This window comes from Eleutherodactylus coqui, chromosome 4 (genome assembly GCF_035609145.1).
Source record: "Eleutherodactylus coqui strain aEleCoq1 chromosome 4, aEleCoq1.hap1, whole genome shotgun sequence".
NCBI lineage: Eukaryota > Metazoa > Chordata > Amphibia > Anura > Eleutherodactylidae > Eleutherodactylus > Eleutherodactylus coqui.
The window spans coordinates 182390971-182405982 of record NC_089840.1 but is presented as its reverse complement, the minus strand read 5'-3'; positions in this window follow the sequence as shown (position 1 = coordinate 182405982).

Sequence of the window (15012 nt, the reverse complement as noted above, 5' to 3'; positions counted from 1 at the left end):
AACAGGGTACTTCTCTCCTCTACACTTGGTCACAACAGGGTTACCCTGTCTTCTACACTTGCTCACAGCAGGCTTCCCTCTTCTACACTTGGTCACAGCAGGGTTCCCTCTTCTTCTACACTTGGCCACAGTAAGGTTCACTTCTCCTCTTCACTTGGTCACACTAGGGTTCCTTTCTCTACTATACTTGGTCACAATAGGGTTCCCTCTCTTCTACACTTGGTCGCAATAGGGTTCCCTTCTCTACTACACTTAGTCACAGCAGGGTTCTCTCTCCTCTACACTTGGTCACAATAGGGTTACCTTCTCTACTACACTTGGTCACAGCAGGGTTCTCTCTCTTCTACACTTGGTCACAATAGGGTTCCCATCTCTACTACACTTGGTCACAGCAGGGGTTCTCTCTCTTCTACATTTGGTCACAATAGGGTTCCCATCTCTACTACACTTAGTCACAGCAGGGTTCTCTCTCCTCTACACTTGGTCACAATAGGGTTCCCTTCTCTACTACACTTGGTCACAGCAGGGTTCTCTCTCTTCTACACTTGGTCACAATAGGGTTCCCATCTCTACTACACTTGGTCACAGCAGGGGTTCTCTCTCTTCTACACTTGGTCACAATAGGGTTCCCATCTCTACTACACTTAGTCACAGCAGGGTTCTCTCTCCTCTACACTTGGTCACAATAGGGTTCCCTTCTCTACTACACTTGGTCACAGCAGGGTTCTCTCTCTTCTACACTTGGTCACAATAGGGTTCCCATCTCTACTACACTTAGTCACAGCAGGGGTTCTCTCTCTTCTACATTTGGTCACAATAGGGTTCCCATCTCTACTACACTTAGTCACAGCAGGGTTCTCTCTCCTCTACACTTGGTCACAATAGGGTTCCCTTCTCTACTACACTTGGTCACAGCAGGGTTCTCTCTCTTCTACACTTGGTCACAATAGGGTTCCCTTCTCTACTACACTTGGTCACAGCAGGGTTCTCTCTCTTCTACACTTGGTCACAATAGGGTTCCCATCTCTACTACACTTGGTCACAGCAGGGGTTCTCTCTCTTCTACACTTGGTCACAATAGGGTTCCCATCTATACTACACTTAGTCACAGCAGGGTTCTCTCTCCTCTACACTTGGTCACAATAGGGTTCCCTTCTCTACTACACTTGGTCACAGCAGGGTTCTCTCTCTTCTACACTTGGTCACAATAGGGTTCCCATCTCTACTACACTTAGTCACAGCAGGGGTTCTCTCTCTTCTACATTTGGTCACAATAGGGTTCCCATCTCTACTACACTTAGTCACAGCAGGGTTCTCTCTCCTCTACACTTGGTCACAATAGGGTTCCCTTCTCTACTACACTTGGTCACAGCAGGGTTCTCTCTCTTCTACACTTGGTCACAATAGGGTTCCCATCTCTACTACACTTAGTCACAGCAGGGTTCTCTCTCCTCTACACTTGGTCACAATAGGGTTCCCTTCTCTACTACACTTGGTCACAGCAGGGTTCCCTCTCCTCTACACTTGGTCGCAATAGGGTTCCCTTCTCTACTACACTTGGTCACAGCAGGGTTCTCTCTCTTCTACACTTGGTCACAATAGGGTTCCCTTCTCTACTACACTTGTTCACAGCAGGGTTCTCTCTCTTCTACACTCGGTCACAATAGGGTTGCCTTCTCTACTACACTTGGTCACAGCAGGGGTTCTCTCTCTTCTACACTTGGTCACAGCAGGGTTCCCTCTCTTCTACACTTGGTCACAACAGGGTTCCCTCTCTTCTACACTTGGTCACAGCAGGGTTCTCTCTCTTCTACACTTGATCACAATATGGCTTTTGTGTGCAAAGACACACTTTTTTATCCTCTGCGCACTGGTGAAACACTGCATGTGATAATATTACATCAGTCATGTAAACCTTTAAAGGCACGAGAGATGGAAACTGTAGTTGTCTCTCCAGCCTTAATGCCACATATCAATGGAATTTTAATTTTTCCACATTTTTGCTAGGAATTGCAAAATACAATAAATAAAACAGCCCTTAGTCTGATCAGCATGATGGCTTTCCAGTCATCACTGTTGCCCTTCAGCACAAAAGAGTGTTTTTGTAGTTGCTGTTTGATCACAGGGCCTTTTACGCTGGATAATGATCAGGAACAAATATTTGTATGAATGTTCATAAGGGAGCAAGGACAGATGAATAGTGAGAACTGATCCGTACAGTGCTGCAGCATGGGTTGACAGGAAATAATAAAATAAATCAAAATAATCTGGACTTGATATCATGGCATTCTGAAGTTCCCAAACAGAAGCACAAAACCCCTTAAGTATAATGTTATTTTAATAAAAGTGGACAGAAAGGCTCTTGTTTACATTTGCATGAGCAGCTGAGCAAATCACATATCCTTCTGGCTTAAAAAGACTTTCTGCCTCCCCTGAGCTAGAGCTTTCCCTCAGCTGTTTCTGACCTTCTTACAACTGGCTAAGCTGACAATCACCTGATCGCTTTGTACAGAATTCCCCCCCGGCTCAGCCTTCGCTGCCAGTTTATACAGTTCTTCTGGCTCACTCTAAAGCCATCTCTTCCATCCAGAGAACAAGCTTGCCTTGTGATATCAACATCCACAAAAAAGTCTCCCTTGTGTGTCTAAATTCAGCTAAAGTACTTTTGTATGGGCTGTACAGTTGGATTCATCTGGCCTTATGTTTTACATAGTCCAGCTAAAAGTGGTATTTTTATAGCCTAACTAATAGTTTACCTTGGACCATGTACAGAGATTTACAATGTACAGTCCTGAGCGTCATATGGAATATACTGTAAGAAACAACATGTTAAAATCAAAGTTTTAATTCTAAACTTTAAAAATGATGCTGTTCTTTGCAGGAAAACATACAAATATATTCTGGTTTTCATACTGGCCATTAAAGCACACAATAAGCTGACATTTCCTCTTTTGTGCAGCTTTGCTGTATATACTAGGAGAAGATGAGCAGAGTTACTTCATGAGAGCAGAAGGGATTTGATGATAGCTCTATTATATGCCTAGGTACCTATAAAATGCAGGATAGTCACACTATAGTATAAGTATCCGTCTGTATGAATATCTATATCACTCCCTAGTAGAGTAGTTTGTTCTCTTGGAGGCTGAATAATAGTCAGACCATTCTCATATTTTTTAGCTGCCTTAAAGCACACAGAAAACCTGCTGTACAGTTTATACAGACAATACAAGAAGGAGTCGTGTGACACTAATATAGCTACCCAAAGAGAGACTTTACAAATAAGAAATTGGTTACAATGTTGAATAGATTTAACCCCCCCCCCACCACCACCACCACCACCACTGTAAACTTAAAGGGGGTGTCCATGCAGTCAATGTAGCCTGTGGGAAGTCCTAGGAGGGTAGAATTCATAGGCTGACCAGAGGGAGAAGGGGTGTGTCCATGGTAGAGGGCGTAGTCTAATGGTACACTGACATGAGCATTCGTGTGCAGACCAAAGGGCTTGGGTTAAAAAAAACTGTGTAGTGTATTGCAGCTGAGTTCTTCATGGTGCAACCCCCCCCCCAAGGACCCCATACTCACCTCCCGAATCCGCTGTGCGCGTCCCACCTGACGTGCAGGTCATTGGTCATAATTAGTTTTTCCGATCTTGTAAAGTGATGGCATATCACTGGTATATGCCATCAATTCATGAAAGGTGGGCATCCAAACTCTGAGATCCCTACAGATCCTGAAAATGCAGTTGCCACAGTACTAGGTAAGTGCTGCAGCCTCCTTCACAGTTCTTTCATGCACAGTGTTGCTCATCCATCTGATGTACAGAGAACTGGAGTATGGATGGCCAAGAGTGTGACTGTGCAGGTAAACTTACATGGGGCGCAGCACTAAATCAGCAGTACAGCAACTTCATTCTCAGGATCAGTTTGTTTCCCATATGTCAGACTGATACAACGGTTATAAGTAAGAAAATCTAGGTGCACACCTATATATAGTGAGTTTCTGGATATATGTTTAATCAAATGCTCATGTGGAAAAACAGCATGAATATGGAATAACGTGATTGCTCTTTATTATATATCGGTGAAATAAAATAAAACCTTCAACGCACAAAATACAATGTAAAATGAGCAGCCATGTCTTTCTAAAGTAGCACAACAAAAAACTTTTCTCTATTTTTCCATCCTCTATACAAACTTTCTAACCCTTGTCCATAATTACCAATTATTATACCTTATCTATAATGATAACCACTAATAAAGCACATTTATAGCTCAGTCAAATGGCTGTATCTGGACCCAGTATGTTGTTCGTAGCTTATAGTTAGGCCTCTTTCACACAGCTGTATGTGTTTTAATGCTTGGCCGATCGAGGGTAAAAATCGTGATCAGTTCCCGATCTTAGCATTTTCTCGTCCATTCACATGGGCGGCTGCGGTGTATCAGCCAAAAAATATGCTGCCTCAGTCGGCAGAAATCCTCGGTATGACTTCAAATGCTTAAATATAGCCAGCTGTCTTCTTTTCCCAGCGTTGAACGCAGCTAAACTCCCTCCCCCTCCCTTTTTTTTCTGCTCCCATAGAAGTCTGTGGGAGCTTCCAGCATATGTCGGCAAAAGATAGGGCAAGACCTTTTCCAGCAGCGTATAAATTCTGTTCGCCGATTTTTTTTACATGCCCAAAAATTGCTCATATGAATGAATACATAGGAATCCAACGCTTCAGATGGTCAGGATTTTTGGACACAACTACAATAGCTGCATGTATACAGTCGTGTATAAGGCCTTGTCCAGTTTTTCAGAGGGGTATACAGAATCTGTAAGAGAAGAGATTGAAGCTTGTTGAATTACATTCAACCTAAAAGGTCACTTACAAGCTTATGGATGTGAGACTCCCAGTCACAGTACCATTGTAACTGAATTCACTGTTACACATGGCCATCTATGCCATCTTTTGAATCAAAAGAATTTTTTGTAGGATTCTGTGGCACGACCCATTGTGTTGGCTGCAGAGCTGTAACTAAAGGCCCTGGAGCCCTGGTGTAGTGAAAGCTCCCTACTTCCATGCAATTATCCTTCATGGTAGTTCTACTACATTCTTAGGTCTTTTAAATGACCAATCAATGCAGCAATAGCAACCACGGATAATGCCAGGTACCTAGCCATCTCTTAACCTTCCAAAAAAATACATCATATATCTTTTTTATTTAAATCATGGATCCTTCACAGCATAAGACAACTTTTATATCATGAACAGCAGGCATACAGCATCTCAACTCTAGCATACCTGTTAAATATGCAGTCATCGTAGATTAGTCAGATAACTGCTTCAGGGCTTATTCCCACGAGCGTATATCGTCCGGCGTTTTCACGGCCGGCTGATATACGCTTCCATCTAAGCAGTCCCCCCTTCCCTCCCACTCACCAGCTCTCTGCCTCTGTCCTCCACTCCAGCCTTTACAATGGGAGGGAGTGGGGGCAGAGCTAAGCTCCGCTCTGTCTTGCCCACACCAATGCTGGCTATGCACAAGGGGCGGGGAGGGGGCTAAGTGCCCGCCCCCACTCTTATTGCAAACCACTCGAAGGGGAGGATAGAGGCAGAAAGCCGGGGAGGGGGAGGGAAAGGGGGACTGCTCAGACAGAAGCGTATATCAGCTGGCTGTGAAAACGCTGGTCGATATACACTTGTGGGAATAAGCCCTCACACAGTGATAGTGGTTACAGTGCAGTTACTTCCAGTGACCACAGGTGATATCTCCTTTGAAATAATTTCCTTTCCCTTTGCTTTTCTATCTGGGCCCAGACTGCCATGAAGACTTTTTAAAATCTTAACTCTTTATACCATACCCAAGATAATTAGGAAGGCTGTTCACTCAGGTATGTTCAGAAAATACAACTCACAGCAAACTCTGAACCCCCTCCCCTCCTGTGAGGCACACTAGTGGGAAGACATTAACACAAATTGCTGTATATTACCAGCATGGCAATGGTGCATATAGACCTCTGTGCTCTCAAACACGGGCTGAATTTTAGTCCCCGTTCAGCACTGTTCCATTGGACTATAGAGGAAAATATCTCTGTATGTACAAGCTCCAATGAACCCTGTACAGTAATGCACAGAAGGCACATTAAGGATGCCTTTACACGGGACAACTTGTGAGGCACAGATGCCCAACAGGTCATTCCAGAAATGATCGTTACTAAGCTTTTACACAGCAACAAGCATCATTAAGGAATGGAAACCTAGCCGGCCGTGGATCATTCCGGTCCGCCTGCCTCCATTCAGGCATTTAGTCATTCATAAGTTGAACGACTGCCTGTTTACACGAGTCGATCCCTCGATCAGTTTTATGTATGCAGAAACTGAATGTCAAACATAAAGCAAACAAATTCTCGTTTTTTGTCCAGTTCGGGCTGCATTTACACTGAGCAATAATCGTTCAGATTCTCGCTGGATTGCAGGAATCAGAACTATTCTTATCAGCCTGTGTAAAAGGGCCTTAAAGGAGCCTTACAGTCTCTATGCCATTGTCTTTGAGCCTTTACTGTCATTCTTATGATGCTTTTCTGAAAGGAGAAACCAGTCTTGTTAGACCTTGTCCAGATAACCCTTGTTGTATTATTTTCAGAATATGTTGAACAAATCTTCACATTATGTCATTAATGCATTCATGGCAAAAGTGTATTTTTTCAGTCTGTTTTTGGGGGGAGGGGAGCAGGATCATACATTTTTAAGCTGCACTGAAAAGAGCAGTTGACTACACTTTTCAGTGCACATGCATCCAAAAAAGAATGGGATTTGTTGTATATTCAGAACAACTGAGATTTTTCCGGCAGGCTGGATGATTGTCAGTTCATCTGGGCAATCAATCAGGTGCTATTTATTTCTTATGCTAAATAATCCAGCTCCTCTGAACAGCGGTTGCTGGTTATACTGTGTATATTGGCCACTCTGAGCTAGAGGAATCTTTAGTGAAGTCTTCAGTTATCCAAGTGTTTTGTATTAGAGATTTAGCCCAGTACTTGTAGTTTTCTTAGTATTAATGTTTAGTGTCGTCGGGTAGTCTTGGACTCTCTCCTGCAGTGCGGTCACTCTTTTCCGTGTGGGTGCACTGTTTAAGGCACCTGTCCTATTTGGGTGGTTCTGGCTATTTTGTCTGTGAAATCTTTTAAACGTCATTATTTTCAGTTTTGTCACCTTCAGTCAGTTCAAAAGATCTATATTACTAGTAACTGGTTTTACTCCATGCTTGTAGACCTCCATGCGTTCTCCTTGCAAGTCACTGGTCAGACCACACATGGAATACTGTGTATAGTTTTTGGCACCTGTACTCAAAAAGGACATATCAAAGCTTGAGTGGGTACAAAGGTGGGCAACTAAAGTAATAAATGGAATGGTTATCAGCAAGGTTATCAAAATTGGGGCTATTTCATTCGGAAAAAAGATGGCTGAGGGGCGACCTAATTACCACGTATTAGAACTGTGACTGTAACAAGGGGGCACCCTCTACGTCTGGAGAAAAGAAGCTTTCTACACTGACATAGAATGGGTTTCTTTACTGTCAGAGCAGAGAGACTATGGAACTCTCTGCCTGAGAACGTGGTGATGGCGAATTTGATAAAAAGAGTTCGAGAGGGGCTTGGACAACTTTCTTGAATGATACAATATTACAGGTTATATCACTAATTACTTCAGAAGGGTCGATGGTCCGGGGATTATTCTGATTGCCAGATTGGAGTCGGGAAGGAATTTCTGTCTTTTAAATGAGGAAAATTGACTTCTGCCTCATTGATATTTTTTGCCTTCTTCTGTATCAACATTGGGGCTAATAGGCTGAACTGGATCGACAACTCTTTTCTTATCCTAAAATGCTATACTATGAATCCAAAACTTTTCACCTCCAGTAGTGCAAACTAGGCGATCCAGATGTGACAGAAACACAACTAAATGTGAACAGGGCCTACGATATGAATCCTTCCCCTCTTTGCAAAATTCTTCAATTTCATCACTCAGAACATCATCTCCAGTACAACATTGATAGAATTTAGTTTTGCTTTAATATCATAGAAGAAATCATTTGAATCCAGTGTCCAATGTAAGCCTTTTATTCTGTAATTTTAACTTTGTACCATATAAGTAGATTGAAGATTAAAGAGAATTATTAAATATTGAATTTGGGATTAGTTTTCATTTTTAATATGTGAGTAAAGAAAAATATTATTCAAAGATTTATTTTCCAATCCTGTAGCTCCGGACCTGCAGTAACAGAATAAATACCATAACAAGCAGATGAAAATCCATAATTACATCAAATATATCTGTCTGTGTGTTGGTACAAACTCAGAGAGCATTTTAAAATGTTTTAAATACCCAGAAAATGTTGGACTTTAAAGAGACTTTATCACCATGTTTTTGCAGCCTTCTCTGAGGGCAGCATAACATACTGATTGCAGTAATATGTCTGGTGTTTGGATCTGTGCAATAGTTTGGGAGAAACTTATATTTTATCAGTATCAGCACATGCCACAGGAAGTAGTCCTCGATATTTATGAGCTGCATGCACCCCCTGCTCTAGCCACTGATTGATAGCTGTCTGGCTATAAGTAGAGATGAGAGAGCATACTCGCTAAGGGCAATTACTCGATCAAGCATTGCCCTTAGCGAGCACCTGCCCGCTTGGAAGAAAAGGTTCGGCTGCCGGCTACAGGCGGGGAAGCGGTGGGGGAGAGCGGGGAGGAACGGAGGGGAGATCTCTCTCTCTCCCCCCCGCTCCACCTTGCTCACTGCTGCAACTCACTTCTCACCCGCGCCGGCAGACGAACCTTTTCTTCCGAGCAGGGAGGACAATGCTCAATCAAGTAATTGTCCTTAGCGAGTATGCTTGCTCATCCCTACCTATAAGGGATCTGTCACACGGGATAAAATTGTCTGCAGCACAGATGATGATTTTGTCAATTAGTGCAGATTTTGTTTAGATTTTAAGGCTAATTTCACACGGGTAGTGCAATATTGGACCATGAAACTCTGCCCGATATCGTGTTCTCCAACATGCGATATCCCAACAACTCAAAACCGCCTCGCATCACTTCAGGGAAGTAGTGATTCTCTGGTGCGGCTAGCAGCCACAGCAGAGGATCGCAGAGTGTTCTCCATTGTTCTCAATGGTAAACATTGCATTGCACCTGTGTGCACCTAGCATGCGATGCTGCTTGTGGCCCTACTGAACACAATGGGCAATGCGAGGACACACCCAAAGATAGGATGTGCTAAGATTTTTTTTTCGATGCGGGAAAAAAAATCACAAAGTGTATGATCCCATTTAAAAGAATCCGGTTCATTTGCGGAATTACATCTCCTGCATGTTAGAAATCAGCAATAACAATTTTGCTAGACGTCCTTATTTCTGTAGCAGAAAGCTTTTCCACTGGGAACTTAATCCCGCAGTTTTGAAGTAACGCCACAGGGATTTTAACAGCTGCAGAATTCAAGCCCCGTAGGGATAACATTGTGATGCAGAAATGTCTGCGTGGACTAATTCTGTCCTGTGTGAAAGGTCCTTACACTGCATAGAAAGATAGAGAGATGCCCTTGGCTGGAGGATGGAGTCAGTGTGGCTCGTCTTTATCTCATGAATATCGAAAACTACTTCTCAGTGTGCTGCTACTAATAAAAGGCAAGTTTCTCCCAAACTACTGCATAGACCCACGCAGCAGACAGATCACTGCAGTCGGCAGGCCTATTACTACATTGTGCTGCTCTTAGTGAGGGCTGCAAAAAGATGGTGACAGATTCCCTTTAGGATGCATCTCATGCTAAAGAGTAGAAAATAAAACTAAATCATATTCTACATGAATTATCAATGTAGTATAGTAGTTGCTATATTAAGCTCTGTTTACGCCACATTTGACAATGCAGCTGGTGTTATACATCTAGAATAAAAGGTTTCATAGGACAGGGGTGCTCTACTTATTTTAGTAAGACAGCACTAAGATGGGCTGTGGTCAGATGAAGGGCAGTGTTAAATACCAACAGTATGGATGCCATCTTCTTAATGTTTCACAGCCTCAGTATAACTATTTACTTAAAGATTTATTATTATTATTATTATTTGTAAGTCAAGAAATCCAAAGTAGATGCACAATTTAATTAACCCTTTAAGGACCAAGCATGATAAATTTACAGCTCCTGGTCATGGGCTTTAATACTGGCCAATAGCAAAAGCCCAATATTAAAGCTCCTGCAATGTAGCAGGGGCAGGTCGGGTCCTCGGTTGTTGGTCATAGCTGAAGACCCAGAGGAGAAGGCAGAAGTGTTTTTTTTTTTTTAAAAAACCGCTTCTGCCTTCTCCTTCACAAGCTACATAGCGCTCAATGAGCACAATGTAGTGCAGAAAGAAAGTGGAAGTGTTACTTCCACTATACAAATTATGTATCAAAACGTCCGAAACAAAATGAGAAACCCATTCCTGTACTTTATTTTGGCGTAAAAAATATACTAAGTTTAAAAATAAACAACTATAAATTTTTAAAAATACTTTTTTTACCTTTTTCTAATAAAACAAAAAAAACTGAGAAAAAGATATTAAAAATAGTCCTATGTGTCACATAAAAAAAACACAGCAACAATAATTTGGGTAGCTGAAGAAAAAAAATAGGGCAGTAAAACCACCACATGGGTAAAATCACTAAAAAATGTTTGGCCCTTTAGGACAAAAACAGCTTGGTTCTTAAGGGATTAAAAACTCATTTAGACTCCATATCAACCCCCTAAAGTTAATATATACCCTGGATAAGAAATAGTGTGTGTGTATATATACTTACTATTGCTTGGTTCTCTTCGGGGCTCCTCCCTTTCTCCTTACAGGTCCTTTTCCTCTTTTGGTCAGTTGAGTATGTAGGGTTTTTGCCTACAATTTCCAGTCATTGTTATAAGGCTTGTCTAAAAAGTCTAACATTGACTTGCAGGAATGCTGCCTTCCAGTAGGTACACAGTAAACAACCATCAAGAAAAAAGATCCTGCGCTCTCAGAGTGCCGATGAAGGAATGTGACACAATATAGAATCAGCCAATGAATAGTCAAACTTAGAAGGAGGGGGTATGTAAGTAACAGAATCCCCCTCCTTAAAGTGTACCTAGGACACTTCAAGGAGGGGGATTCTTTTACTTATATACCCCCCTCCTTCTAAGTAAGTGTCGTTTGACTATTCATTGGCTGATTCTATATTGTGTCACATTCGTTCATCGGCACTCTGAAAGCGCAGGACTTTTTTTCTTGATGGTTGTTTTCTGTGTCTCTTTTTTTATTATTTTATTATTAAGAACCCCCCAGTCCCCAGTGTTTCTGCAGCTCTCCTTTTGAAGACAAGAGGATTGGAGTGACCTGGGTGAAGACTTGGCGGGATTAATTGTGGCTTCCCAGTAGCATTTCTACCACACCCCGGGAATATATACTGATTGTATCTTTGTGACGCTGGATCCCTGTGGCGCCTTCTATATTTTGTTTTGCCTCCCAATAGGTGGCACTGTGGAGGTATTGTTCCATCTTCCATATTTCCCAGAGGAGCATGCATGGCCTTATAAATCTCCTCACACCTTCTAGGTGCTCTGTTTCAGGAGAAATGATACCCTTCCTGACCCATGTTCTTTGCAAGTCACACACACAATGCATTTCGAACCATCCCAGCATTTTCAACAGCTAAAACCAATAATACTTAAATAAATCAGCAACAAGAGTGATGGAACATTATTAAGGTATTGCTTTGGGAATTATCCTACCACGAGCACCTGGCAGAAGTGCTGAGCGACCTTTCTTCTATAGAACACATATGGGTCTTTGTGTGATGCCTGATGCAAGTTACTCTTGAGTTTCTCAGGTGCAAGTTACATACAACCGCATACCTTTAGTTGAGTATATGTCTCTTTGTCATGTTACTGCGTGGTGAATGCATTTTACACAGGAGGTACAACTCAGGCAACCCTTTAATGATTACCCTCAAGACCCCAAATTTACTATTATTCATTTCAATAAAATTCAACCACATTTTTGCTTTCCCATATTGGAGTGAGTTCAGAGCTTTTCTACAAATGTAACTATCTCTTGCAGTCCATTCTTACATTAAACATCATTTTTCACCTGTAATAAAATAAAGAAGAGTTAATGCTCTATCCTGGAATAGCTAATCAGAACAGTGCCATAGTGCTTGAAAGGGTATATTCATGGAGGTGCAATTTAATCAATGGCACACTCACCTTGTGCAAAGTGGGAATTCCCACGGGGGAAGCCCACCTACACCTGTTGTCTAAGATTGCCTTTAGAGATGTTGTTACGTCCGTCCGGTGCCCAGGGCTAGTGGTGCGTCCAGGAGAATGCAAGATCTCTGAATTATCGGAGATCTTGATAAGTATAGACCAGATAAACAACAAAAGTTCTCCGCGCTCCTCAGATACAGGCTTAGCTTGCATTCAAATGACTAATTAGGTCTATATGATGATGAATCTAAAGAATCTTTTAATACAGCTTTTCAAATACAATGCATTTCGGCGTATCGAGATGCCTTTTTTAAGTTATACTTAACCGCATAGATCTCCATAAGGGTAATTTCACATGGGACTGTATATTCCACAGAATACTGCAGAATGTTCTGTTGTGCAGAAAAATACTCACCAAAATCCACATGTCTAACGTGCAGATTTTGATGCGGAATTGAAAATGACAGAATTCCGCTGGCTATTCCAACTCAAAATCTGAATTTACACCAGTGACGTTTGGTACAGATTTTGGCAGCATCCTGCAGAATATTCCATTCCACGTAAAGCACCATTATAGGCTTTGTGATAGAGATTTGCCCACCATCAGTATAATCACATTCTTTACCCCTCGGAATATGCAATGTTTGAGCTGCAGTAAAATATTTTTCAAACTTCATCATGTATTGCCAGTTCAGCTTCAGAAATATGTAAAAAAAGATTCTTGATTTTAGTTTGTGGTGTTTAAAACATGCCAATCAAATTATTACAAGTAGTCTACAAACCTTGAAAAGCCCTTTTCTCAATCCAAATAGGAGTATTTGAAAACAAGAGACAAGTATAAGACCTGTGAAAGAATGACCATTTTAAGACTTATATGGGTGACCATAGACAAGAAGGTTGGGTACCAAGTCTTTACCTTTCTTTTAAACTTCCCTAACAAGGCTAAAATATTCAAAGAGGTAAATTGGTTAGCTTCAGGGGCATAACTATAAGGGGTGCAGAGGTAGCAGTCACTACCAGGCCCTGGAGTCTTAGGGGGGCCAAAAGCTCCTCTGTCATATAAGAAAACACCAGTATTATAAATGGAACTTGGATGGTTGAGGGGCCATGTTACAGATCTTGCATTAAGGCCTCCTACATTTTGCCTCTGCCTAATCTTGTAAGATTCTAGCAATACCACCACCTGCTAGTATTACATTGATGAGCTTCATAAGAGACCCAACAATGCAGAAGAAATGTGTGCGAGCGCTTCCATGCTGAACTTTTCTATCCAGTGCCCCATCGCCTTTAGCTACACCTCTTGGTTAACAGTTACACTCAAATAAATTACCAAATATTTTTGTGTGGAATTTTTAAATAAGCTTCTTCCTTCGTTTATTGTAGTTCTTGTTTTATATCTAGGCAAGTACAAGAGGGGTCTGGACACCTTTCTTGAGTGATACAATATTATTTGTTATAATCATTACTCCAAATGGGTCGGTGATCCGGGGATTATTCCGGGTGCCAGATTGGAGTCAAGAAGGAATTTTGTCCCTTAAATGGGGAAAATTGGCTTCTACCTCATTGGGTTTTTTTTTGCCTTCCTATGGATCAAAATTAGGGGGTAATAGGCTGAACTGGATGGACACATGTCTTTTTTTGGCCTTACATACTATGTTATTATCTGTACAGAAATAAGATAACCCTTCTGAGAACATTACAGCATCAGAGCAAGCGCTATCCAAATACTAGAATGGCAAGAAATACAGGAAGATTACATGTCAATAATTACATGTAAGATCCGATAAAACATAACTAAAAACAGCTTCTACAGATTTACTAAAATTATTATGTTGATTCATTGTGTATGCAAACTGTAATTGAAAGGTAAACCTAGAGTACCAGATGAGGTGCCTCTGCACTGAACGATTATCGTTAAAAAAAACAATTAGTTTGATTTCATTTGTATGATAATCATTCAGTGTAAACAGAGCCAGCGATCCATCAATGAACCATAAATCATTTGCTTTTTGTTCATCTTATGCAAGCATAAAAATCATGGTTGGCTCGCTCACTAATCGTTTGGTTTAAACACGGATCGTTCAAACACCCATGACCGAATAACCCACTGTTAGGTTCCGTATACTTGTTGTTCCTTTTTCCTTTCTTTTGCATTTTCTCTCCTCTGTTCAATAGTATTATCACATTAACCTTTGCCAATGCTAAGCTACGATCTACACAAGATAATTGATGGGACCAACTTTTCAGTCCTACAGATCACTACCCGTTCCTACTAATTCATGTAGGGAAAAAATGACACTACAAAAAAGAACCTTGCAACTATCTGCAGAGACTTTGAAGACCTCAGAAAGAAGGTGAAGGAAATAGAAGCACAGGTGACCTTCTCATCCATCCTCCCAGTGGATGGCCATGGAATAAGAAGATGGAATAGGATTCTAGAGGTGAACAAATGTGTGGTCAGCAAAGCTTTGAATTTCTAAACTATGGAGTGAATTACCTATATGATGTATTGTTTGCTAGAGACGGGTTGCAGCTTACAAAAACGGGTAATCATATATTTGGTGGGCGCCTTGCTTCACTTATTAGGAGAGCTTTAAACTAGAACAAAATGGGAAAGGAAGTGAAAGGCTAGGTAAAAATATACAGCTAATTAATCCATTTGAGAACCGTGCTATTGGAAGTGAAAAGAAAGAATAACGACAAAAAATTCAGAAGGCAAGTAGAGGAGCAAGAGACACCGATCACAAACTGAAATATTTCTACACAAA